Consider the following 26,679-nt stretch of genomic DNA (forward strand, 5'->3'; position numbering starts at 1 on the left):
TAGACTAAGAGTATTCGAGAGTTTCAGCCGGGACACCGGACTCCGCACGCAGACTTCGGGATGAGGGCTGACTCTCGACACGGCGGGTTCGACTGCGGGGTTCAAGGTGACTTCGTGATCCACTGAGCGGTGTGCATTACCGAAGCCCTGGGCTACTCGTTCGTTCGACTGTTGATGCGATGGCTGTATCATCTCTCTCTCTCTCTCTCTCGCCAAACATCCCGTTGCAGAAAACGGGCGCCGCTCACAGCGCTGCCAAAGAAACGCCATAAAACTGGCGCGAGCTGAGTATAGCCGGAGGGAGGAGGGAGCGCGCATAGGCAGTCGTACACCGACGTTTAGCGGGAAGAAACGGGAACAGTTGCAGAGAAGTTAATGGGCAGCGTGCATTTAGAAGGCTGCGGATCGAGCGGGCGCGGAAAAACCGATTATTGCTGACGATTGTAGGATACTTTGCCCGGAGGATGCGGGCAGAAGATACCACGCGCGTTGCGCTGATTAAAAAATTCCCGACACCGTGTGCGGTTACCCAGGGTCTATAATTTCTCGATTTCTTGCTCTGTTTTGCGCAAACAGAAAGCGGGTAGAGAGGGAGAAAAAATACATAAATGTACGACATGTTAAAGGATCTTTTGATTTAAATTTCATTAGTCTCCGTAGAGATTGGAGGAAAATAAGTGCATAACAGATTACCGGATATGCAAAGATGGCTGCGAGGCACGAAAATAGAAGGGAGTAACGTCGAGTCGACAAAACAGACGAGGCGTGCAGATATCGAGAAAAGCAGATGTCTTACGGCATCCCCGCGACGCAAACAGAAACCATATCCGCGCGTTCGCGAAGAGGGAGGCAAGAAACGGAGCACCGGGAAGAAAACAGAAAACGCTACGCCGGCCGTGCGTTTGCGCGAAGAAGTATATAAAGCGACTGCCGTTCGGCGAGCATTTGGAGGGAGAAAGAACGGCGGCTCGCAAACGGCGGAAAGAAGAGGAGAGAGAAAGAAGAGGGGGAAAAAAAAAGGGAACGATCCTCGACGAATATGCGCGGCCGCGTTTAGCCGCAGGAGGATAAAGAATATACGCGCTCTTGGCGAGTGCGCGCGAGGGAAGAGAAATGAGACGAAACGGGATGAGGGCTGCGGCGCCAGCGAGCTAATTACCGCCCCTGTTTTGTAACCTAAACGGCTGCGGGCGTGTACCTGCGAGATGTATCTCTCGACTTACGGGCGCGTTCACCAGCATCCATCCACCGTGCATCGCCGCCGAGCATCGCCGATCCGCGGCGGTATTGTGTTCCGCGCCGCGGCGCGCACCTCCTTGCCTCCTTACGAGCTGTGTTCGCAGGAAATCGCGAAATGGATACCCATTTCGCGTACACAGGCGGCCGCGGAAGCCGAGACCGAAGATGTGTCTTCGGTTGACGCATCCGAGCGGCACGCCTTCGTGTACGTCTTCGCGCGTCTCGAGGGTGAAACTTGCTCCCGTTTCTAAAGAACATTGTTTGGATCCGACCGGGGGAAGCTAATACCTGAACGCTGCGACTTAGAGCGACTTCGCAGACGCATAAGTGGCTTTCGGGGATCGTGTTTCCTCTCTATTTAGCGTTCTCCGGCTATACGATTTCGTCCCGTTCTTGTTTCTCTGAACCGCGCTCGCTCTCCCGCTGTGCCGTCTTGTACTATTAAGCGCGGAACGCAATTTACGCTCACGAAAAGTAATTAACGTAGTACAAACGCAAAATAGCATGTTCCCTCGGGAGTCTCCAATTTTGGTATAATTTAAAAATGAATAATGTTTTTTTGCCACGGCTCTTTTTGCATTTTTCAAATTTGATCGGTGAATAATATTTTGTTCAAAGTATTGTATGAATTAATCCGAAAAATTTATTTCACCTTTTATCTCAAGTATTTTTTCTCAAACTGCGACCTTTTGATTTTATGTCGCGCGGATGCATCATTATGCGCGACTTCGACGCAGTTGAATGATATGTTTTTTTCCTGCTTATGGCGCGAAATAATTGTGACGCGGTAACGGAGAGAAGTTTCATTGTCACTCGCGCGGGAGAGAACACTCGAATTCCCTCTTCGACATACCGAGAATCGATAGCTGCATTTCGCGACAAATTGGTGAGCCTCGCGTTTTCCGGTTTCCTTCTTCTTTTACTCCGCCACTCGACGTCACTCGAACGCTCTGCCGAGAAAAGCGTGGGTGGTTCGGTTCAAAAGGTCGTGATTTTCGGCGCGATTTCGTGTTCCGCGGTTCGCCCCGATCTAATGATCCGTGTCCCCGAGGACGCCGGCTGAGTGTGGCTGAGGAGGTCCTTGTTCCTCGGCCGAGGTTCTTCTGGGTCCCGACTTAAAGACTGAAGTGGTACACAATATTGTCGCCGTGGGGTCAACGACACCCCCGCGCCGCCGCTGTTACCTCCTTTTTTTCTCCCGATGGCCCTCCCTTCTCCCGCCGAGCCTCCCTCTCGCGCGCCCGCTCGACGGACCCTTTCTTCAATTAAAGCCGAAGGAATCGACGGAGAGATGATTGAACATTGTGCGCCACAATGCAGTAGCATGTACAGGCCCGTTTCTCCGCGCTCAGCGAGAGTATGTAGTACATAGGAGCAACTGGACCATGATTGACGACGTGACGTTTCCCCTCTCCTCCCCCCTCCCTTGCGTCTCTTCGCTCTTTGTTGTCCTCTCTTTCTCTCTCTTTCTCTCGGCCCCCTCAGTATTCTTCCCTCTCTGCCACTTCGAGAGGTAGTAATCCTCCGCAAGCTGAACATCGCACTGAAGACGCACAATCCTCGGAGTTCTCTTTCTCATTCTTCCGCTTATTCGCAGCCTCTCTCTTTTCCTCGTTCCTGCTGTTTCTCTCTTTCTCTCCTCGAAGCCTCCGAGAGTTTCCCTTTACTCTCCCATTGTGTGCGTGCGCGCGCGCGCGTGTGTGTGTGTGTGTGTGTGTGTGTGTGTGTATATATATATATATATATATATATACCACTTCCTCTCTCTCCATCTCTCTATACCATTTCGATCTGCTACCTCTCGTAATACCAGCTTTGTCCCAATCTTCGTCCTGATCCTACCTCTACGGCGCGGGGACACGCTCCTTCGGGATCCTCGAAACCGGAAGATGTTCCGCTCGTGCGGATTATATCGATGCAAGTGGACTCGCGCGGAGATAGCCGGTCTCCATATATCACGGCCAGTGAACTCGGGGATTCGACGAATCGATATATCGCCGCTGGTCGGCTTTCGACACGCTTAGCTCCGCTTTTTAATTCCGAAGCGTCGGATATAAATGTGCTCAACGTCGACTCTCGCCCGACTCTCGATCCAAATACAACGATGCGGATTTATAGGCGATGTGGAAACAGTGGAGAAAGAGAGAGTGTCTATATACTTATATCGATATTCAACGCTGAAATCTGTTGTGTGTAAAAATTAGTAGGATATTATTTGTAACTATTTTTGCTATCTTTTATTGTTAAACTGTAATTGATTGAGAAAGTGCGGAACTGCTTTTATTACAGGACCCTTCATGCATATGCTAATATAACGCTCAACTACTTCGCATGATCCGTCTCACAATTTGCTATAGATTCGTATCACTGCACTTCCATCAATCATCTCGATGAATCGTCGGTGAAATTTGCAGAAAGCCAAGTGCCCCGCGTTATCCTTATCGCGGTGATGTATGACATCACGCAGCTACGATACTCGTGCTCCGCTTTGTGTCTTCTGCGTAATCAATTTTCAGCGATTCGATCGCTGACGAGCGGACCGCGGCGGGAATACATGTCCGGGCGCAATGAAATCGCAAGCGTGAAGGCAATTCCTTAGGACGAAGTTGAGGTGAAGGTAAGAGCGTGCTCGCTCCAGGTCAACCAACTCAAACGTATGGTTGAGACGCCCTCCCTCTTCTTTCTCTCTCTCGCTCTCTCTCTCTCTCTCTCTCTCTCTCTCTTTCTTTCTCTCTCTTCCTTTCTTTCTTTCTCCCGCGGTTGTTGGTTGCACGTTGTATATGCTCCCTCCAAGTGTCCTCCCGCCCTCTCCTACTCTCAAATCGGCGAACTCGTGCCATCGAGGTGCTCACGTTGCGAGGTTCAGCAGTTTTGCCTTTGTCGAATACATTTTCAGTAACGCGATCTCGCAAATACGCTCGAAGAAAGAAAACACAGTAAATATAGCGATAAAAAACATCGTAAATATAAAACGAGAAATTGAAAAAAATAAGTAACGAATAAAATCAAGCCATATATAATCCAAATGCTAATCTTGTGATCAGGAAGATTAGAACAATTATTTGTAATATGATAATTATACGAATTGTTCATAAATGGCACACGTAGTTAGGGATGTGTGAGAATAATTATATATATATTTCATATACTCTGCAAATATCAATTTGCAAATAGACGAGGGAGAAAATTAAATAAATGCATACTCTACGAGCGAAACTCTGACTTTTATTGTTTGTCTATAGGAAACCGAAATGTGTAACATGCGGAAGTTCACGCTTGCACGGACAGTTGTTTAATTACACGTTGTAATACGCGGCAATTTAAACGTACCAATTTTCAGTGGCGAGTAAGATCCACGCATACGGCAGCAGGCATTCTCGTATAATGTATTCACGAAATAACGAACGTTAATTGCCGCTTTATTCCCGTGTCGCTTGCAATTACCGATAATTATTCACTTACATTACAACATTTCGACATTGCAAATTGTGATCAGCGACAGCATTTTCTGAACTAATGTCACCGCGATGCGTGACTCATTGATACGATTGCATTTTGTCTGTCGTCGGTGTCCCGTCACGTGACACGTGACCAACGAAACAGATCGGTCTGCGGTTAGAGATACGCGACTTAATTGCAACTTATCTGAATATTCGCCGAATATACAACTGGTGTTGTATTGCGACTCTTTATTATTACGCATTGATACCGAAGTATCGCCATATGAACGTTTCGTTAGTCGCGGCGGTAGTTTGACCAACGCGTTTTACGCAACTGCCGCGAAAGTGGGTTAAACGCGTAATGCAATTGAACCGATCTCAACGGACGAATGGCAAAGTTTCAATATTTCTGTCACCGAACACGCGAGACTAACGATCCCGGCGAAGTTACGTGCTATTGGCACATAAATGCGCAATTAATGTATTCTCTTCCCCTCCGGCAGAAACGTGCAAATACTCAAGTTTGCAATAAACTTTCGTACACGGCAAACGAGTTTCCAGAGACGCGCTCTCGCAGCCAAGGTCGGTGACGCGATTAAAACCCGCTACTGGATATCGACTAGATATCCGGCGAAAAAAATTCACCCCGTGCAAACATCCTCACACGTTTGAATTGGCCCGTGCATTCGAGAGAGGCGGTTTCATTATTGAAACTAATTTAAGCTTTGAATTATTATTATCGTCAATTTGTTAGATTTGCAATAGCGTAGAATTTGACTCTAAATTATTCACGATGCCAGCCATTTTTATACGCATATCAAGCCGTAGCGTCGAAAGATAGAAATAGGAATTTTTGCGGGCAGCGTAAAATATTTTATTAAATCGTATAAAGCGAATTTGCATTATTAAAAGTTTCAAAGCGCACTTTTATCGCACATGCAAACGTGAATGCGAAATACTTGATACGGTAGTACTGCTGCTCGTTTTAACATTCGCCGACGATGCGCGACGTTTATCGCAAAAACCACTAACGCCACGACTTGTCGCGCGAACGACCGGACGACGTCGGAGAAATGAACTTTCGTCGCGTCCGGAGACACGAGTCGCCGCGGAACAAGTACGGCTTGTCCTTCGCGCGGTCAAGTCACGTAGACTTGACCTAGTCTCACTCGCGCCCGGTGGCGCGAACCAGAACCAGAGTTACCGGTGCTCCAGGTATCGAAAAATTTCAAGGCGCCCGCCCGACATAATTGCGGGTCCGGTAACACCGCGCACCCCGCGCATTTGTTGCAATTTGTCAGTTTACTGCCCGCCCGGTAATTGCCGTTAAATCGCGCGGTCGAGATTCGATCTGGCTACCACGGCGCGTTATTACCGCGCGCTGGCGAGCGTACGTTGCGACCGCGCGGCGACTTATCAATTTATCGCGCTCATGATCGACGCGGATATCGGACGAGCCGTCCGTTTAGATAGACAGCGCGATATCGTGCCGCCGCGCAAACTTCCGTCGCTATCTTTATTTCGTGTGTGTGTGTATGTGTGTGTGTGTATCTCGTCTGCTGCGTGCCGTCTGGTTTTCCGGAATTTTCCGGCCAACCCGCCAACGGGCCAATTGCGCGTGCGATATCGCGTGTTTTCGCGTGCCGGCGGGAGGCACGGGAGCACAGCGGACTCGACGCATTCGGAACAATCCGCACGCAATGCTCTTTCGGCTACGCTTCGCCGTGTAATTCTCCCTATCTGGCCGTTTTTATCGCGCGGGCGTAAATCCCCGAGAGTGCAGCTCGTTTGCGAAACTACGGGGCCAGTGCACGAATCGCCGCGAAATGTCCCGCAGGAAAGCGGCTTACGAACGGATTAAACGCCATTTGTAAAACTGATCGTCCAATTAGATGTTATAAATTTCAATGCGCGCTCTAATAACGTTAAATACATTCCCTCGAAATTATAGCCGTGACTTTACTCGCGTAAAGAGAAACTTTTTCATACACATAGCTAATCTTGTCGATCATAGGAATCAAACTATTTTTACAGCAAAGAAATGCGCTTTGTCTATAGTTGAAATTGCGGGAAAACTTTGGCGGTATCGGTATGCGCGCGTACGTACAATTTCCTCTTCCGATAAATACCGACAATTTTCTTTACCCATCTCGTGAGCTGCGTAGGAGAGTGCACAAAACTTCCAAGTCTATTGTTGAGGCACGCATAAAAGTTTCACCATTTCGTACCTGAGAACCATCCATATGTCGATGCAGAGAGATGCAAACAGAGGAACCTAAATGCAATATAATAAAACTTTTCTTATAATTTCTTTGAATATTCTTTCTTCTGATTGAAAGACTATTAGGAACTCAGCAAACGCTTCAAAGAACATTAAGAGATGTTATGAGGCTCGCTATATATTTTGAGGAAGTTTCAAAGAAAAATATATACTACATATTTTATTTTATAAATTATCACATCAATACTCATTATTAATAATTTGTAGTAATTTGGCTGTCATAAATCAGCAATTTATTCGCAAAGCTACATTAGAAAAAATCTCTTTATTTCAAGTTCCAAGAATTTTTCCTTTACATTATATTACTAAGAATAATAGAATTGTACAGATTAGAGTAATTGTCGCCTCGCGCTCGAGCTAATGCAATTCCACGAAAAGCCCGTCGGGCAAACTTTCAAACCAACTGGCGATAAGACGGCACCACTCGAGATAAGAAGTACGATAGGGCCTGGCTCGTGGCCAGCGAATAGACATCGCCGTCTTTGCGGCGGTTTCTCGTGTCAGGAACGTGTCTATCGTAGTAGTCGTAATCCACTTTATGCGGATAGAAAAGCGTGGCGGAGCGTCAATCTCCTGTCTCACTTCGCTGATCGTATTCTCCCTTTCCTCGCGCGAGACTTTAGTAGAATCGTTACTTGTTATTTTTCTCCGGCCATCCAAGATTGAGACGATCGATAAAAATTCTGAGCGACGTTTGAACAATGGCAGAAACACGGCGATTCCAAGGGAATCGATCAAAAGCGCATTACCGTACGATGCATTTTTAATTTCCCCGTGGCAAATTGCGCAATTGTTTTCCGCCTGTTAGTTCACCTTCAATCCCTGCCATCCTCCATTGAATACGCGACTCGGTAGTCATTTGAATGAAGCTTCCGCAGAAACTTCTGATTGACCTTGATCGGAGATTATTTGTATAAAAAAGGAATTCTAATGGAAGAGTAATTAAGTTTAAATCCGCGACGCTTCAGTGATTTCATCATTCTCGCGTTTGATTGCAGCGAAATTAAAGCATTTGTATAAGAAATTACAATTCCCCAGATGGACTAATCAAAAGTGCATTAGTACACGATGCGTTTTTAATTCTGCCGCCTTCTAGCGAAGAGTAATGCGCAGCAGTTTCGATCAATCGGACCGCCACAGTCAGCCCGGTTTTAGTTTCCGTATCGCGTTTGCTTCTCTCGGAGGCGAGCCGATCGCAGGATTTTAACGTCAGATCGAAGTTCGGTAATTACAAAGAATTCGGGGGAAACCAGCCGAGAGAGGAAGAAACGCGCAACCGGACGCGATAAAAGGCACCGGGAGTAATTTACTCCTCCGCTCGCGTTCCTGCTTTCGAAGGAAGTTTGATCGCAATTCAACTTCCACTCGTAGTTCTGCGATTCGTAGCATTCAAGGAAGCGGGAGGCGGGGAAGGACGCGAGGGGGATCAGGACACGATAGTAAGCGCAATGCCGGTGACTACCAGCGCACCGTGAGACGTGCGCGGATTTATGAACGGAGTCCTGGCACCGCTCCAGGATTCCGAGTTAGCATTTATCCCCGCCGCCGCGCGACGCTTTTCACGAGGCGCAATCGAGTATGTATGGGTGGAGAGCGCCGTGGGGTCCCATCTCGGGGTTGGAAAGGGCCCCGTGTATTACCCTACAGAGCGCTAAATTATGCGCGAGAGAGCTTTTTACTACCGCGGAAATCGCCGTCCCAACCCCCATGCCGTCTCGACCCCGCCGGAACACTCGGCCCTCGGCTGCGAGACGCGGAAAGAGATTTTCGTGCGGCGAATCAGGGACAGTTCACTAGACACTGGATGGCGCAAAAATGGATTATGTGCGATGATCGATCGTGTTTCGGCGATAGAATCACGTAGGGAGAGAGAGAGAGAGCTGTTTCAGTCGCCGAAACAGACGATTCTCTCACTTTGTTTTTAGTATCCGACTCTAACGAAATATGGATAACGTAAGCGCTGCAAAATCAATCGCAGCGTTCTAAATTAATTTATGTTAACAAATTGAAATAGTAACGTAATTTATTAAAAAATTTTACTCTTTTTCTCTTTACAATTTTTTTTTTCTTTTTTTTTTATTAACGGATCTCTACTTGCCAACGTCCGGAGATTATAAATGCGTTTCGAAATCGTCCTGGAAACGATGATACGAATCTTATGATAATTGTGTCGCGTGTAAGCCGGTTGGCACATCGAATCATCGGTGGCACGTACGGGCGTCCAATTAAAAGTGGCGGAGCTCGAACGAGAACAAGACGAGCAATAAGAACAAGCAAGTAAACAAGAAATAATAAAGACGAACCCGAAGAGGAGACGGCTTAAGAATACGGTAGCCGAGCTAAGTTATATTTGATGCGTTGATAATTAGTTTCAAGAGTGGCTCGGCCTCCACCCTCGTCCGTCTCTACCTCTCTCTCTCTCTCTCTCTCTCCCTCTCTTTCTCTCTTTTTCCGCTGGTTCTCTCGTGGTCCGGGCGGACCTGTCAAGCGTACCATTTATTTTCCAACTCGAGAGCCAAGGAACTGAATCCTTGTCTCACTCCTGGAACTTCTGCTTTGTGAGAAATGGCAGCGAAAATTACGAGAATCTGGTGCCAACCATGACTTTCTAGGAAAATGGGAAAATTCTGATTTATGATCAAGGCGTAAAAACGTGTTTTCTTTAGCGATCTTATTTGTACTTTTATAAGACCCTCTACAATATTTTTATCTGTTTATAAGTTTAGATGACACGGCAAGATGATATTTCACTCTTAAATAAGGCAAGCGTCGATAAACAATTAAAAGAATTATATCAACAATGCTGGTCGATTAATTGAATAAATTTTATCAATCTCATGAAAAATTACGACGAATCTCGAAGCGTTATAACGCGATACTCGGGCCGTATTGTAATGCTCAATTCGGTAGCTGTGACGCCACGACACGTTCGAGTTATCTCGTTGCGTACAACGATTATCTGCAGAGAATGAACGTTGAGCGTGGCGCGTTGACTTCGACAGGGCCGGTTTCAGAGATCCGAAGGACTCGGGGAAGATCCCACGTCGGGGCCGTAACTCTGCCGGGCCGACAGTTATCTCTCTCGGAAATCTGTCGTACGTCCAGGGATCATCTGTATTCATCGCTCGACCGACCGCGGCCGGTCATCCCGAAAACACGGAGACGTCGCCGACGTTTCGTTGACCCCCACGGCTCCGGGTTGTCGCAAATTAAAAACTTTACCGCGGCCCTTAAACCCTCCCCTTTCTCGCGCGACGATGCGAAAGAATGTATCTTCGCGGCGCGCGAAAGAAGGATCGCGCGCGGAATAATCCCGTTGACGAGAACGAATCGTGGCGGCGGCGATGATGATTATCCGTCGTCGTCGAATCGCGGGAAGCGCGAGTAATGGAAACGCGTAGCCGAGCTGTGTATTATATGAAATTATTATGTCGGAATTTTGTATTGCATCGCGGTATTATCGGAAAGCGACGACGGGTCGGGGACGGGACTGTTGCCGCACCGTGCGTGTGCCGGGAGAAAGCGCAACTGCGTCGCACTGACATAATCGCCGCGGCGCGCCCGCGCGGGGTCTCATTTCTACGCGCTACGGAGACGCCCTACCGTTAGGCAAGATCCCCTAAGTTTACCTGTCGCGACACAACGGAGAGCCGTCCGTGGCGCCGTCCCCCGCGGCCGGAGCCACGGCCGGACGCCGGGGCGAGACACACGGTCCGTTTCGCCTACGCATTAATCCAGCCCTGGTCTTTAGGACTCGTATGTAAATGTGACGCTATATTTAGACCAGTATCTCGGGTGTATAATACGTTCGGTTGGAGGATCCTCTCCGGAGCCCGGGGGCCACGTAGGTGTGCGCCGCGCGTTGCGTGTTGCGTGCGTGTAACGCTGGCGTTGGTGTGCGCCCCGGCCAGGCAGGCCGATACGTACACGTGCGTGCGCCGTTGCAACTGCAGGACCCGCCAAACCGGTTACCCACGCGGCTCCTCGACACCAACACCAGCCCCGGGACACCGACTCCAACACCAAACGGGATCCCAGCGCGCGTATCGTTCGGACGGGAACACCATCGTCAGTCCATCCGTCCGTCCGTCCGTCCCGTCCCTCCGTCCCTTTCCGCCGAGCCTTCACCTCCGCCCTTCTCCTCTTCCCCGCGCAGCGTCCCTTTTTCTCGCTCTCTCTCGCTCCCTTCACCCGCCGCTCTCACCTCCTCGCCACGGGGATATGCACGATCATCAAGCCGCGCTTACTGCCGAGGTTACACACCCATCGACCCGGAGGTGTCTTCCAATGGACAGCTGGAAAACCGATTGGGATTTCCTAGAAGCCATTCGGCACGATCTCCTTTGCCCTTTGGCTCCTTCGCGGGGTACGCAGACGCGCACCTCCCGGGTGAATTATCTTATTCTTTTGATATTTTAATTTTTTGTTTCGATTTATTAAATAACGCACACTCGCAATTTAACGCGAAATTGAAAAACTAAATCGCGCTTTTGCATGTGCAATAATTATAAGCGCGCGATAGGATCGCACCTACCTGTTGAGTAGAGAGAAACCGCGCGGTGTAACGGTACATGCTGCAGGTTACAAAATTTATGGACATTCTACACACAATAGCTAGGAGAAATATATTAATTTACATTACAGCTCTCCGTGGCGTCAGTTCGAAAATAATGAATCGATAAATACGGTAGAACGGGCAAAAATACGCATTTGAAAAGGGTAGACAGATGGATAGACCCGATAGTGGCGGCCTAGTGAAGCCTGCGCGGGGCCTACTTCGGTGAACGCCCAAGGATACGCGGTGGCCGCGCTCGAAAAGCAAGCGAGTCGTCGAACCCTGGTGCACGGAGTAACCTTGAGACTTTCGTCACCGGGGGGCACGGCCTCTTAATACTTGACGTAACCGCACGAACCGCGCGAGGGAGGGGTGGGAGGGAAAGAACGGACGGGAGAGAGGCGCGGATGTAGCGTGGGTGCAGGCACCCACACACACGCGCGCGCGGGGCAAGTGTGTGTACGGCGTACGATATTTATAGTACAGGCGACATGCGGATGGAAACGAATACCCGGGATTCTCGGGTGCACGCTCGATAATCGCACGTCGTGCACCGGCAGCCTCGTGGAAAAACCACCTTGAGAGGTAGAAACGCGAACCTGTGCGCGCGTATACGTGTGTGCGGAACCCGGCGGATTCCCGGCGTTTCTTCGCGCCCGCGTAAAAATATATATTCCGCGAATATGCGCCTCGTGTTCTGCCCGTCGAAACTTCATCCGTCTTCGTCGAGTTTAACTACGCTCGCGCGACCATGCGTGACCGATGCGTCGGAAAAAAAAAAAAAACTGGCAGGATCCCCTCATCCCCGGGACAGAGACGGATCTTCCGTTTCAGCGGCGCGCGCTTGCGGCTTTTATATTTCGCTACGCTGAGAGAATGGCGAGAAAAACCGGAGTCGAAAGAGCACCCGCTCGACTCGTCCCTCCGTTTAATCGCGCCTTCGGGATACGTTCGAGTGACTTCATCAAGTCACGTTCAAGCCGTCGTTCGGCTCGAATCGCCTATCCTATTTCTTTTTTGCGCATCATTTATGATTATAAAAAATAAGATTTTAAACGAGTTTTATTTTTTTTTTTTCTATTTTTTTAATTTTTATTTTGAAAAAATGTATAATTATCGACGTGGAGTTCGACAACGAGAGAGAAATAAGGTGTCGGACTGGATTGACGATATATATATAGTGACGGTGACGCGGCTTGCGTATGCGTGACGTGCAACTCCAGCACGTGGGGACCGGCGAGGCGTGCTGGTCGCGCGCTACTATTATTTACTATTATTTACTATTCGTCGCAGGCTGTTAAAACGCGCCTCGTTGCGCGAGCTCGTGCGATAATTGGACGACCGGAGCGGGAAATCGCGACTGCCATTTAGAAGCGTGATTCGCTTCCGTACGCGAGGCACACGCCGCTAATAGATAGAGAACACACACCTGCTTTTCGAAATTACGAGGCTGTGTGAGGATTTTTCTTTGTCGGACAGCGCACGTTTGTTCGCCGGCGAAAATGAGAGAAATTTAATTTGTTGCGCGAACTCCCGTGTGCGAAAAGTGAATATTTCGTCGCGCAAACGGGAGCTGTTGCAAAATCCGAAGGGATTTCGAAGAGACTGGCAAGTAAGCCTCTCCTCGCTCGGATAACTAGAAATAATAGTATGATTTACGCTCCGTGGCATGTCTATCCGCTGATAGCGTTCATGGCTAATCAGTAACACAAATTCGCGATCGTTTAACAAGCGAGATACATCGGGAAGATTCATCGAGTCAATTTGTATCCCGTATAAACGCGCTTGGCGTAGCAATTATAGAAAGTTTAATAGTCAATTACGCGGCGCGACATTAAAATCATTTGTTAGGGCCGCGCAAAAAAAAAAAAAAATAAAAGCCGCGACGGGGAACGTCAGTGCGGTTACACCGAGCCAATTACACAAACTTACTTCTACATCGGCGCAGGCGTGATCGATAGGTTCTGTAAAATGATTTCACAGATATTAATGCAGTCGCCGGGAGATGGTTGGATAAACTAGTTCCCGTTAGAAAATGACTTGCACAATTACGACATTTTTATTGGTACACTTTATCGAATCACGCCGTAATTATTTCCGCGTATCTTCTTGCGGCCACGCGGTCGTTATACAGCCAAAAAATTCATGTCACGTCTCTCGCGAGCGTTACTTCAACGCAAACGTGACAAAGCCGTAATAACATACATCTCACGTTATTACTAGCGTCCGTAAACTAGAAATAGAAACGATAAAGTTTTCTTGTTACGCTGGGAAAAAAGTCCACCTTATTTCGATCACGTCTTAAATGAAAATAAAATCGACGAATTGAATCGAACAATTTCACATTGAGGTTCTCAAAAATTCTCAATGCGCTCACAAAAACATGTTTTCATAGATCTAATCTGATGTACCAGAAACAACGGTAAAGGAAAAAGACGCGGTTGATTAGAGAGATTATCGCGCAACTACCACAGACAGCCAGTAGTCGAGATATCGATTCAAGATTGCAGGTCTTAGGCTAATGATAAAACAGTATCGAATAACGACGCTGCAGACTGCGCAGATAATTCCGAGAGCGTTACACTTCAATTTGGATAATTGATGTATATCTCTCCGGCGAGGAAGGGGAAGTTATTAAGACGCCAATTTAACTCACGCAGCCAACCGGCCGCGCGGTCACCTCTAATAGCACGTCTCCAATCGAATGCGGAGCAGCGAGGAGCTACTGCGTCATACACTCTCGCGCGCTAATAAAGCGATTCTTCGGTGCGCGCGCGGGTTCCGCCGGGCCGAAACGCGGGAGCGCGCGCCTGATGCACCCGAGCGGAATAGGAAGAGAGGCGAAGGCCTCAGAAAATGCATTCGATCCCGCCGTTATTGTCCAAGCTCACCGCAACAAGTTGCCGGGATAATCTGCGCGTAGATGGAGGAGCTAGGAGCCGAGGGAGGCAGGCGAGAGCGGATAATGACATGCCCTGACTCGTTAGGTGCCCAGGAACAAAAAGACCCACAACCGAGTCAACCAACAAACCCGACCGACCGACCGACCGACGAACGGACGCGGAATAAAAAGGAAAAAGCGGGGCGCACCTGTGCGCCTAGCAGTAACACTTTACCGCCTCGATGATGTAAACGCGAACGTAAATGAGAATAAGTGGCTGGACTTGAGAAAATTGCACGGTGCACTGCGACGACGCGACTCGCGACCGTTCGATCGCGATGTACGACGACGTTGCGGGGCACTCGTTGACTTTTTTATGATAACGCGTTAGACTGACCATCTGGCCGACTTGTCAGTGCTAATCGTCCGCCCGTTAAGATGATAATACATTCTCGCCCGTGGCCTTTCGAGGCGCGATCTGCGGGGAAATAAATTCGATTCGTTTTACGGCCGGCCGTAGTCGTGGTAGATCCCGGTAGTTTCCTTACGATGAATGAGCGAAAGTTTCGAGATTTCGTAAAAGTCATCTTCCGTGACCCATGCTGCGTGGTTGTAGGCGAGCCGTCTATGTGTCTTATGACACGTTTTGTAACGTCGAGATGTAATGAGTTAACCGATTATTCACGTTTCCTTAAAAGTATTGCCTTAAAAGTCCCGCTATTTATCGCAGCATAATCCTCTCAGAGGTTTCCTGTAAATTGGAAAACCGATAAACCGATTCGCGAATAATATTAAATTACAAGCCTATAACAGTGAGATTTGTGTGACTCGTAAAGACAATGCCGTGCGTTATAAATTATAGCGCGCGTAAGTTTATTGCGACTTTTAGCTACACGCGCGCAGTAGAATCGAGGATTCTAAACGTCAGAAGTAATTCGTTTCTCGGCTCGAGGAAGAAATCGATACGGCATGAATGGTATGAAATATGTAACAAGTTTTAGCGAATTCGCAGTGACACTTTGCAGAACTAGTTATGCCTGATATAAGTTTATTAGGGCATTACGCAGGCGACGATCGTCAACCTGCCGTCACTTGGTAACTGAACGAATAAGCTCGTCAGGGAAAAATCGTACCCAACACTTTTCCAAATCCATCGTCCATCGGCGCGTAGCGGTGGCGCGACAAAAATCGCGCACCCGGATGATAAATTTCGAAGCACGTCATAAACGTGCTTTACGGCGCGCATAAATTACGAACCGCGGAGCTGCATATCGAAAGCGACTCTCGCTACTGCACCGAGAGCGACATTATCGTGACACGACAATACCGCCGGTCTCTACATTTCTCTCTTTCTCTCTCTCTCCCTCTCTCTTTCTCTCTCTTCTTCTCTTCACGGTTCGCGCGCGTACGTACGCGAGCGAGCGCTCGCGCGAATCGCCTGCGGGGTTAAACGAATAAAGGCGCGCGTGTGCGCGGCACGCACGATGCGCCGGTGTGCGTGAGCGCGTACGTACGATCGAGAGGGCATAAACACGGGCCATTATACACAAGTAAAAGTCGCATCGTCGTCGTCGTCGTCGTCTTCGTCGTCGTCGTCGTCTTCGTCGTCGTCTTCGTCGTCGTCATCGTCGCCATCGTCGTCGTCGTCGTCATTCCCTCGAGAGTGGCGAGGAGGTGAAGTTCATTGCCTTCTCGTACGCGCGTTGCCCGCGCTGGGCACCACTGCGAGCGTACGCGTGTGCGTCGCGTTAGCCCCGGGTCTCCCGAGTGCATCTATGTCGCTCGTAAATATACGAGTCACGTGCTGCCTGAAGACGTCAAAATGTGAGACGTAACTCAAGGCGAGAGATACACCCGGTAAGCGCGACGACTCCCACGCGATGTATCCTCCGGCTGATCGCCGCGCTCCCGCCGATCCGCTCGACCGACTTACGACGATGACTTTCAATCGGGTATTGTTCCTCGTATCGATGACTGCTGCAGGTTCTGTCGATGCGGATTTATACGAGTCGACTGACTACTTTGAGCGGATTAACTTCTGCCGTGCGGTAAAGTGCAGACCGGCAGAAATTTACTCGCTGAAATGTATTTCAATTTTAAAATATGTATATGTGCTTTAAAACTGAAAGGAAATTTCAATCTTTAAAGCGGACATTACGTTATACGATTCTATTCTATTCATATAGATATATTATACATACTGTTTTGCGAGTGATATAGATATTCAATCATACATATTATTCCAAGTTATATTATCTACATGCAAAATGAGAATTGCACATGCATTGTGAGTCGGAAATTTAAATTAATTCCAACATAAGTCGGCTCATGCCGGTTTTAAGATGAATGCGAATTCTCGCATACGCAATATTCAGTTTTACGTCAAGCTACTGCGCATTAAATCGCGTCGACACGATAATCCGAAGAAACCGATGTATCCGCGGAACGGCCGTGTGTACATTGCGCCGCGAAAGATTGGCGCGTAATCGCGAATGCAAATACGGCAGTCACGGATGATGTGTATCGCGCGCGTAATAGAGAAATGATGATTGGCAGCGGCGGTAACGCGTTTTCGCGCTGACGGAAATGATATCTCGATCCGGGGAACGGGGATAGAGGGACGCGGTTCGATAAGTAGGTGGATTACGTTTGAGACCGACTTGACAACGCAACGCGCGGCTCGCAACAAGTTCTCGGGGCGGACGGCGCGCGGCCGCGCGGTGGGGCACGAAGAGAGCATCGAGAAGGAGAGAGAGAGGCGCGTGAACGACGGAGACGGCCGGATAGAACGTGTGCGCAGCGCGTTGCCACCGTTCGTTGAAAAGGGACGAAGAAATTACGTTGTGGCGCAGCTTATGCGCCCTCGGGGCACCATTATATGGTAATCTCTGCATCTCCTTCTCTCCCTCCCTCTCGTCCCTTTTTCTTTCTCTCTCCCTCGCGTCCCGACGCGTCCTCCTTCTCTTTCTGCCCACTGCACACCTCCTCCTCGTCCTCCTGCCTCGTCCGTACCGCGCTCAAGACTCTTTTTACCGTCTCTCTCTCTCTTTCTCCCTCTGTTCACCTTCCTCCTCCTCCTCCTCCTTCTCCCCCTCCCCCTCCCCCCACGCGAGCTCTCCTCAGCCTCCGTCTCATCCTCGTCCTCCTTCTCGCTCGCTTGGTGAAGCATACGCGTCACGGCATTTCTCCTATTCCGTCGTTCTCTTCTCTCAGGTCTTCTCTTCTCTACCTCTCGCCTCGCTCTTTTCTCTTTCTTTTCCTCCCCCCCTTCCCGCGATGTCCGTCTCTCTTACACCGACTGTTTGTGCACCTCTACCTTTGCCCCTCTTTTCCCTTTTAGTTTGTTTTCCGTTGCCAGTGGGTAATTGCACTCTCTCGCTTTTACCCGCTCGACGCTTTCTTCTTGTCCGCGTATGCCGCTGCTCTCCTATTCGTTTCCGTGTTTTTTGCTCACCTCTCCTCTTCTTCTTCAACAGCGGGTCTCTCTCTCTCTCTCCCTCCCCTCCCCCCCGTTCCACTCTACCTCCTGACCGCGCGCGCTGTCCCTTCCTTACGCAGCTCGATTTTTCACCACCGGTCTTCGCCCGCGCGCACTACAAAAAAAAAAAAGGACGACCCGGGGTCGCCGGCATCGGTTCGCCCCGGGCCGGTTTCGAATTTAATTGTTCGTCGCCTCATTATACGCGGGAGGGACGAAAATTACGCGAGTACAATTATTTTCTCTCGGGAGCTTTCGTTCCCCTTCGCCGACGATTTAACACAGCATTCGATTACGCGTCTCGTGCAAATTTTGCGGATTTCACGCGACGATGGCGTTATTCCTTATTTTATTTTATTTTAGGATCCTGGAGAACATTTTTATCGGGTTTTCAACATTTTTAAACGAGCTGAGAGCTAAATTGAATTAAAAGTTGTAGAACGCGTACGTGTTCAGTGATATACCCGCATTTTGGTATATTCAGCCGCCACGTTCCGGGTGTATCGCACCGTCCGACAGACGTCTTTACACAAACAATTTCCGCGCCCGGGGGAAACTCAGCTCCGAATTAACACGCGGCATCTGGGTGTCAAATCGCTGAATAGACAGTGATAGGTGTCAGGTGTTACGGAGAGACGAGCGTTTACTTCTGCGCATCTCGCGAAATTCCAAATGTTTATCCGCTATGTCGTGCTTTTTGCCTATAAACAGAATGGGTTAACGCACTCCCGCAAAATCCTCGCGAGCCAAGTACCGTAGCTTTTAAATAGCGCAACACTCGCACAATGTGAATAATTTGCTCGCAAAATTTGAATAATTCACAATCGCTGCTGTTTGACGTTTGCGTCTGGGGAGCGTCGAAATTAAAAAAATGGCTCGGGAAATTGATTAAAAAATTTAAAAATGATGTTTAGAGCGGCTCGTTTGCGCTATATAATGTTTTATTTGGCGAGAATGGTGAAATCCGTGAAAATCAGCTCGCGTCGGAGTGGGGTTGTTTTGCTCGCAGCTCCGACGAGACGGAAACTCGCTGGATTCTATATAATGGGTAAAGCGATACGCAGCCGTGTTTATGGGTAAAGACTGGAAGGTGCGGAGAGAGAGAGAGGGGAGAGAGAGAGAGAGAGAGAGAGAGAGAGAGAGAGAGAGAGAGAGAGAGAGAGAGAGAAGGAGAGAGAAAGAGAGAGAGAGAGTGCGAGCGCGAGAGAAAGAGCTGTCGTGCGCGTATATTGCGCCGCGCTACCCTCACCTCCTGGTAATTTAAACGACGTATGTATGCATGGGGTCGATGAGTTATGGGGTGTTAAAGCATAGGTGACTTAACCGGCCGACGCGTACGCGCTTGTCGTGAATCCTCCGAACTTCGCTTCTAGGGCCAGGATCGTCAATAATGCAGTACTTTACGCGATACCGAGCTGTAATCTCTGCCGGTGTTACGAGCGGAAAAGCGCTCGAGAGGGAAACATCCTCTGGTGCTTTTACGCACACACACACGCATAAATTCTGTCTCTCGCTCTCTGCAGAGTTACATCCTCGGTCCGTGCGTTACACGCGATGCGAACGAACGGGCAAAAGCGCATGACCCGTTCAATGCGCTCATAAAGTTTATTCGTTAACGCGCCGGCCCCGATGAGTGATGCAGCTAGAAGTATCGGCACTGTCCCGCGTGCTATCCGATGAAAAATTGATGGGATGAAAATTTAATACCCCGACGTGTGTGCGTGGCGCGGAGTGAAAAGGTCTGTACGTTTTCATTATGCGATTTCGAATGAAAGTACCCCGAGCGAAACGATCAGTCCGAGCCGGCGCATTTATTGCGTATAAGCAGATTAAACGACAAGCAATCTTTTTCCTCATTAAATCCACGTGCTATTGTGTTCGTGTAGAGAGTTGCGGATAATTGGAAAAGTGTATGTATTCCGATATCGTTCATTATAATTCAATAAACTTTTCAACGCAATTAATGCATTTTCATAATATTTCAGCACAATTTATATCTAAATTAGATCGACGTGAGATTTCCCGCCTATTAAAGCACACGTCCACTCGTCCAATTAGAAATATTCGGATCGCATAGATAACGAAAGAAACCTGCACGTCTAACTCTTAATTTAGCCACGGCGGTCTAAATGAGGGCCATCGTCGTGGCCTTTGGATCAGGCGCGGTTAAATACGCGTTACATAAACTTAACAATACCACCGCCTAACGACTAACGATAAAATTTAAGAAACAGTATTGTGTGTCGAGTCTCGCTCGCGTAGAAAGGAGTCGTTAAAGGCTGCTCAACCAGTTGAATTGGCGGCTCAATGTGGCGCGTGCTACCAACACACTGCGTCACGCACGGAACGTACCGACCGGTGCTCTCTTATTATATTATGCATTATTATCTACTTATCGTGCTATTGTCCGTATTGACTTCATTGGAGCCGATTCTGGACAGGCCGGTCTCTTCACCACGGACAATTGAGCGCGTCGAAGCGGGCTGCGCTTTGACAGCGTACGCACGAGAGAAAGAGAGGGAAAGAGAGAAAATATCAATTAAAGCGTGCGCTTACAAACTGCGCCATAACTGCGCGCTGCTGCACCGTCGCGCTGTGGCAGGTTGTGAAGTGACAGCGAGGAGAACTCGGTCTGAAGACAGTCAGCTTCGTGTTTCATATCATTTTTATTTTACATTGTCGTCAATATATTAATGACAGACATTGCAATTACTAGAAATTATAATTACTGGAATCAGCAGTAATTTCATTCGATTTCACAAACTCTCAAATGTGCCGGAAATAATACGCATGTAATTTCGCTCTTATCTCAACGAGATGGTTGTTTTCCGGGCGATGTCCGCTTTCTCGCGATTGATAAGTTCCTCGTTTATTGCGCTCCCTTAGTCGCTTTAGGATCTCTCGTACCGCGAGCTACTACTATCTATTATCCATTTACGAACTGACACAGTTAAGCGTGATCTGATAGCGACTGCGGCTACGCCTTCCCGCGCATATAAAGCCCGTGCGCGAGAAATCGAGCGTGCTTGCGAGCGGGTAACGAGCGCGCGGGTCCGCGCTCGAAGCGCCCGGCGGAAAACTAAAAGCGATCGGGAGCGTTACGAGTTTTACTGCCCTACGGGATTTCTTATCTTGTTGCCATTACGCAAGCGGGCGAACCAGTTATTGTACGGATGCAGGCATTAAACGCCGCTTGAAATAATACAGTGACGCCGTGAAGTAAAACGGCGCGCGCCGCTCGCGTTTGAAAGGGAGACTGACGTAACGTTCGGCCAATTTTTGATGAAATTGGCATAACCATACGGCTCGGTGCTAAACGATCGCGGCTAGAGCACAGTGCAGTTCGATGTTGAAACTATCCGAATATATATGATTATCTTTTTTTCCGCGTGCGCTGGCGAAGCTTTACAACAAACGGTGAAACGCGTGATATAATGCCGTGTTATTATAATAAATTATAATACATACATGTTCTACATTGATATTGATCGCTATTATGAACCTGTCGATCTCACAATAACAACATGACGATTTTAATCTTGCAACTTTTATCCCCCGAGTCTGGACACAATAACTATTGTTTATGGAATAGCGAGTTTTCAGCTTGTCCACACTTTCTCGTTTATCATTTCAACGTAATGGAAGACATTTCTCAATTATCGCCGCGATCATAAAGTTGCCGTTCTGTCACGCATCATCGCGCGTTATTTTTCGAATTCCGCTCAAGGGTGGCCCTTAATTAACGTGCCGATGAAGCAGAGAGGAGGAAGCACGTCGCGCGCGCAACAGGGAGCCAAAAATATTAATCCGTCGGGCTCGCCCTTATCGTGTTTCCAGGTTCACGTGCGAGCAGACGCGCTACGCGAAGAATGCGCGCCCATTGTGACTTGAGGACCTAGGGCTTTCGTGGCGCGTAATATGTCGCATAACGCGCGGTAACATTAAACCGACGGGCAAGAAGAGAGTGTCAGGCTTGTAACCCAATAGCAAACGCGCTGGGCACACTTGTGGCATGCGCCAGCTTCGCCCTGGAGGAGCCTTCCTCCCGTCCTCTGCTATTGCCTCTCCTTCTGCGTTCCTCCCTCGATTCTCCGCGTCGCATTACTCGAAATTAAAAAGTAAAACCGTAAACAGGTTTCATTCGTTAAAACGCCACAATAATTTCATGTGAAAAATTCTGACAACGTGTAATAAGACATTTTTGCGGATTGTGGCAAATTATCTCGTTCCGAAAGATCGCGAAGATCATCGTAAAGCCTTATTACATGGTTCGGATTCTCACGAGAGATCATCCTCGGCGCGAAAAAATCGGCGCCGCTAGATGAACATGTGCACTAATTGAACAACCGCGATTAACGATTTAACGGTAGTATAAATCGCAATCAGTTTTAGAGCCAACAATTATATCCTCTACAGCAGAATCTCATAGATTAAGATAACTGATGGAGCTGTAAACAAACCGCGATTATCACTTTGTAATTCTATCGACTTACCGCGCCGTGGATGCGCTTCTAATGGCGATGAAGTCATAAAAGACTTCAGGCACGTTCGTATGAACGTACAATAAACTTGGAAATGTTAATACTTTCTAAATATCTTCAATCCACTGAAATATATGGAAGTACGTGACGGTAAACTACTCTCGCGCTAGAGTACACATTTTCATACAAAATTACGGCATTCGCGAGAGTTGTATTTGCGCGTAACATGGAAGTTACGGTACTGTAAAGAACCTGACGAAAAAACCTTGCCGGCGATCGAATGAAATTGCATGTATCGGTCCACGCGAGCGAGAGTGAACATTTGCTTGATTATGCACATCACATGTTTGCCAGTTCGCTCGCTAACAAGGAGCAATAATATCTCAGATCCAATCTCGACAAGAAACGGGAGTTAGACTTGATCAGCATGCGTAAAAGTCTTAATGTAATCTATTCCGCGTCTGTTGAACGCGCGCGGGTGGACTGTTTACACGCAATGATTGCGAGGTCGTCATATTGAGGCGACGCGCGAGTGGAATACATAATGTTGCGGCAAATAATAAGCGTTTGACTAAACGCTTCGTAAAGCGGATCGATATCGAGGATAAAGTAAATTTTGCTCTCACGTCAGAGTGAAAAACGGTTGTTTGCAGCAATTTCCAGATTGTGATCTTAGGATTTGCATTTGTAAATAAAACATTGGTGCAAGCTGACTTGAATGGTCGATTTCATGTATTACATTACCAGCTATACGACATTGTGAAATTATAAGGAATCGTGTCTTGTAAGCAAAATTATTCATCCTGAAATTGAATGGAGTTATGCAAGATTAATTTCATAAATAATATTAGAAATTTGTGAAATAAGTGAAAAATGATGTATTTTATAATTTTGATATATTCTGAGATATAAGATTATAAAATTATAACGAAATGTAGTAAAAAATTTGTTTCAGTTTATTTAATATATTAGATATTTAGAGTTAAAAGTGCGTTAAGATCTTTCGAGTTTATTTAATAATGGTAATAATAACCGTTTTAATAAATAACAATAATGACTGTTTGAAACTTGAATAACATGAAAGCAAAAGGCTTCTGCAAAGGTCCAAACGTTTCAACACAATGAGGGAATATTGATAACCGTGAACCGGCAGCGCAAGTCGTGCCTCGAGCATTTATACCTATTATTGCCTCAAGCAGCAGAAGACGAATGAAGACGCGCGATTTCTTGCCGCCGCCGAGTGCCGCTAAAAAGCCCACTTAACCTTACCACATAGAAAGAAAGTTCATCACGAAACGGCTTGACGTTACATTAAATCCCGCGTCGTGTCACTCGAGGCGAGCGAGCGTAGCCTGGAGAAAAATATTGCGAAAGAAGTCGTTGAGATGGTGGAAAACTCCGATATATCTCGCATGGAGAAGAGAGTGGACGCGTGGCTCTGGCTTCTTGCAGCACGTGACGACTGGTAAAGTAAGTGGCTGACTTAAGTCGAAGTTGAGTCGAGCACAGGTGTGCGAGCGTAATCGCGATGTCACGGCCGAGTCACGGCCCTCTTGCCGCCCGTTCTCTCGCTCTCTCTCTCTTCCCTCGGATCCTCATCTCCGTCTCTTTCTCTCTTTACTCTGCCCTTTCTCCTCCCGCTACTGCTACTCCTTTCTCTTTATTTCTTTTTCTTCTCTTTCTCTCTGCGCCTTCGCTTCTCCCAGCTGCATCGGACGCATAGGCGCTCGGACCCGCGAATACTTTTCGACCGTCGCTCGCTTGCCCCTTTCTTACCATTGTAATGTCTCTTTTTATCTATCCACTCTTGAAGCTTATTCGTTTTTTTCTCCTCTGATTGACCCGGCGGGAGAAAGAGAAAGGGAGAAGCATTAAGTTAATCTCCTCGTGGTTCTTCGTTGCTCCCGAGTTTCAGAGTAGTTCAAGTTCCGCGCTTTCAAATGTTCGATTAACCCTTTGCACTCGACTGCTTTATTTATGACGATAAGTGTATTTTACGAAGAAGTGCTTCCAATATCACGACATGCTCTTATCTTTCCTTGCGTTTTTGTCGAGTATAATTATGACTGCATAATATATGGCTGCTTACATTGCGAGGCGACAGTATTCTCATGAATCATTCAAGCGCAAAAAATTATCGAGCAAGAACTTCGACGTTAGAATATCTAATAACACTGTCAACATTGACTCGCGCAGCTGCACACAGAAGCAAAAAAAAATAGTAGTAAGAACAAAAGTATTAATTAAAATATCCTTAAACGCTACATTTCACATCCTTCTGTATAATTAAACGAGCAAAGGTGCGATCTCGCTGCGTATCTGCTTTCACGAATCAAAAGTCAGAATAACCGGACGAAGCAGTCAGCTTTGTAAGGCGCTGCGAAATTATCGGTTATCGCGAAATCTCGGAATACCGCGCGGAAAACGCGCGTCCTTGTGCGCGCGGAACCTCCGGCACGCGTGCACGTAACTCGCTCCTCGGCGAGGCGCCTGCCGACCGTAATTTCAGCTAACCCCGAAGCTTGACCCCGCGCACATGGGCCGAGTGTGTCACGTCACGTCAGCCCAGAATACTGGCAATAATTGCGGCATCGCGAGCGAACGAGCGAGCAAGCGAGTGAGTGCAAGCAAGTCGGAGTGCGCGGAAAGAAAGGGAGGAGGAGGAGAGAAGATCAGGAGCAAAGACGAGGCGGGGGGAGGGGGGGGAAGGAGGGGGACGGAGAGGCCATGTGGCGAACAGTAGTTGCACGTCGAGATGCACGGAGATCGGGAGAGAGAGAGAGAGAGAAAGAGAGAAAGAAAGGGGAGGGGAAAGAGAGAAGGAAAAAGAAGAAGAGTCGACCCCGGAGTCATCCACCCCTGAAGAAGAGAAACCGGCGGTAGCTGTTGCCGCTGCGGCCTGCCTCTGCCTGTCTGCGGTTGGTGCGCGGGGTTAATCGTCGCGACTTTGTAGATGAGATTGGATGGGGCATTAAACGGTGGACGCCGAGACCATCTCGCCCCGCTTCAAATTTAATTTGACCCCCGCGACTTTTCGAATTAATAATCCCGCGCTTGGATTCTTACTTCGGAGTCGTCGTCGAGGATGATTAGGAATTATCGTTTATGCGCGGCTACGTTTATTGCTCGGTGGTTACGTGCTCGCGCCGCGCCTCGCACAGTATTCGGCTAATTCTACGGCCACGCGACATTAATAGCAATAACGAACGGCTTATTAAAAACTGTCGTTCTAGCAAAGCAAACATAATTTTAATCGTGCACTTAATTACAACCTTTACTTTTCATGCTTTATAATAAAAATGTCTTTTAACATCATTCTGTTAGACAATATTAGCCATACAAATAGACACGCTATCTTTCGCGACTCCATAATATTTAATCTCTTCAGACTGTTTTTTTTTTTTTTTTCCCCTTCTTTTTTTCCTTATTTTTCCTCCAATCTTTTTTCGCGCATCAAGCGAGCAATATACCTCGCTGGCGCCGCTGCACTGATGCAGACGATGCAGCACATTTAGACATGTGACGGGTTGCGGGGGCGGAAGGGAGGAAGATAACGGAGGGGACTCGGTGGTCTGCGCTCGCGGTAAGCCTAAGCCTCAGAGTCCACGGGAGGGAAACACCGCGCATAGCTGAGGGACGGCGCGAGGGTGGGGTAGAGACGAGTGCAACGCGTGCACGTTCTGGGCGGGGTAGGAGAACGATCCGCAAGGGCCAGGAGTCATCGAGTGACACACGCACGACTGCCACGCTTCGTGGTCACGGTCAAAGCGCACGCGAAACATCGTCGACGAATAGGGAAGGACACGCTTCGATTGCTCCTGTAAGCGGAGCACCTCTTGCACGGCTGGTGGATCACGAGAATCTTGCGACGGGGTTCTTCGATCCCGATCGTAGCCCTCGTCGGGGATTAGGTTTCGCGGTAAACCTGAAACAAAATCATCACCAGCTCGTTTGCCGAGGTGTGAGCCGGTTATTGACGTGGAGACTTACGCGATGACAAGGCGATATTGAAAAAATAAAAAAAAAGTGCCGTAGTATTAAAGATAATGTTAATTTTTATTTTTTTCAAGCGAATATTTACAAATCTAAATTTTTTGGAAAATAAAAAATTTATATATATAATATTAATATTATATAAATAATATATATATTTTTTTATTTAAAAAAAAATATATATATATAAATTTTTTATTTTTATATAAATGCGTATAAGTAGAAATGCGCAGAAAATGATGTTCTACGCGTGAATGTCGTGCTGAAAATTGATCCAGATTACCTTTGACGTCCTTAAAGCTGGTGCTGGCGATCCTAATGCGATTATAAT

The 26,679-nt window shown here is 47.9% G+C and overlaps 1 protein-coding gene across 2 annotated transcripts in view; it reads left to right on the forward strand.

Annotated features, from left to right (window-relative positions):
* LOC105672143 (uncharacterized) overlaps nucleotides 1–26,679 on the forward strand; it is a 354,839-nt gene that overhangs the window by 250,453 nt on the left and 77,707 nt on the right. The gene's annotated exons all lie outside the window — the stretch shown is intronic.

This window comes from Linepithema humile, chromosome 4, assembly GCF_040581485.1.
Source record: "Linepithema humile isolate Giens D197 chromosome 4, Lhum_UNIL_v1.0, whole genome shotgun sequence".
Taxonomy (NCBI): Eukaryota; Metazoa; Arthropoda; class Insecta; order Hymenoptera; family Formicidae; genus Linepithema; species Linepithema humile.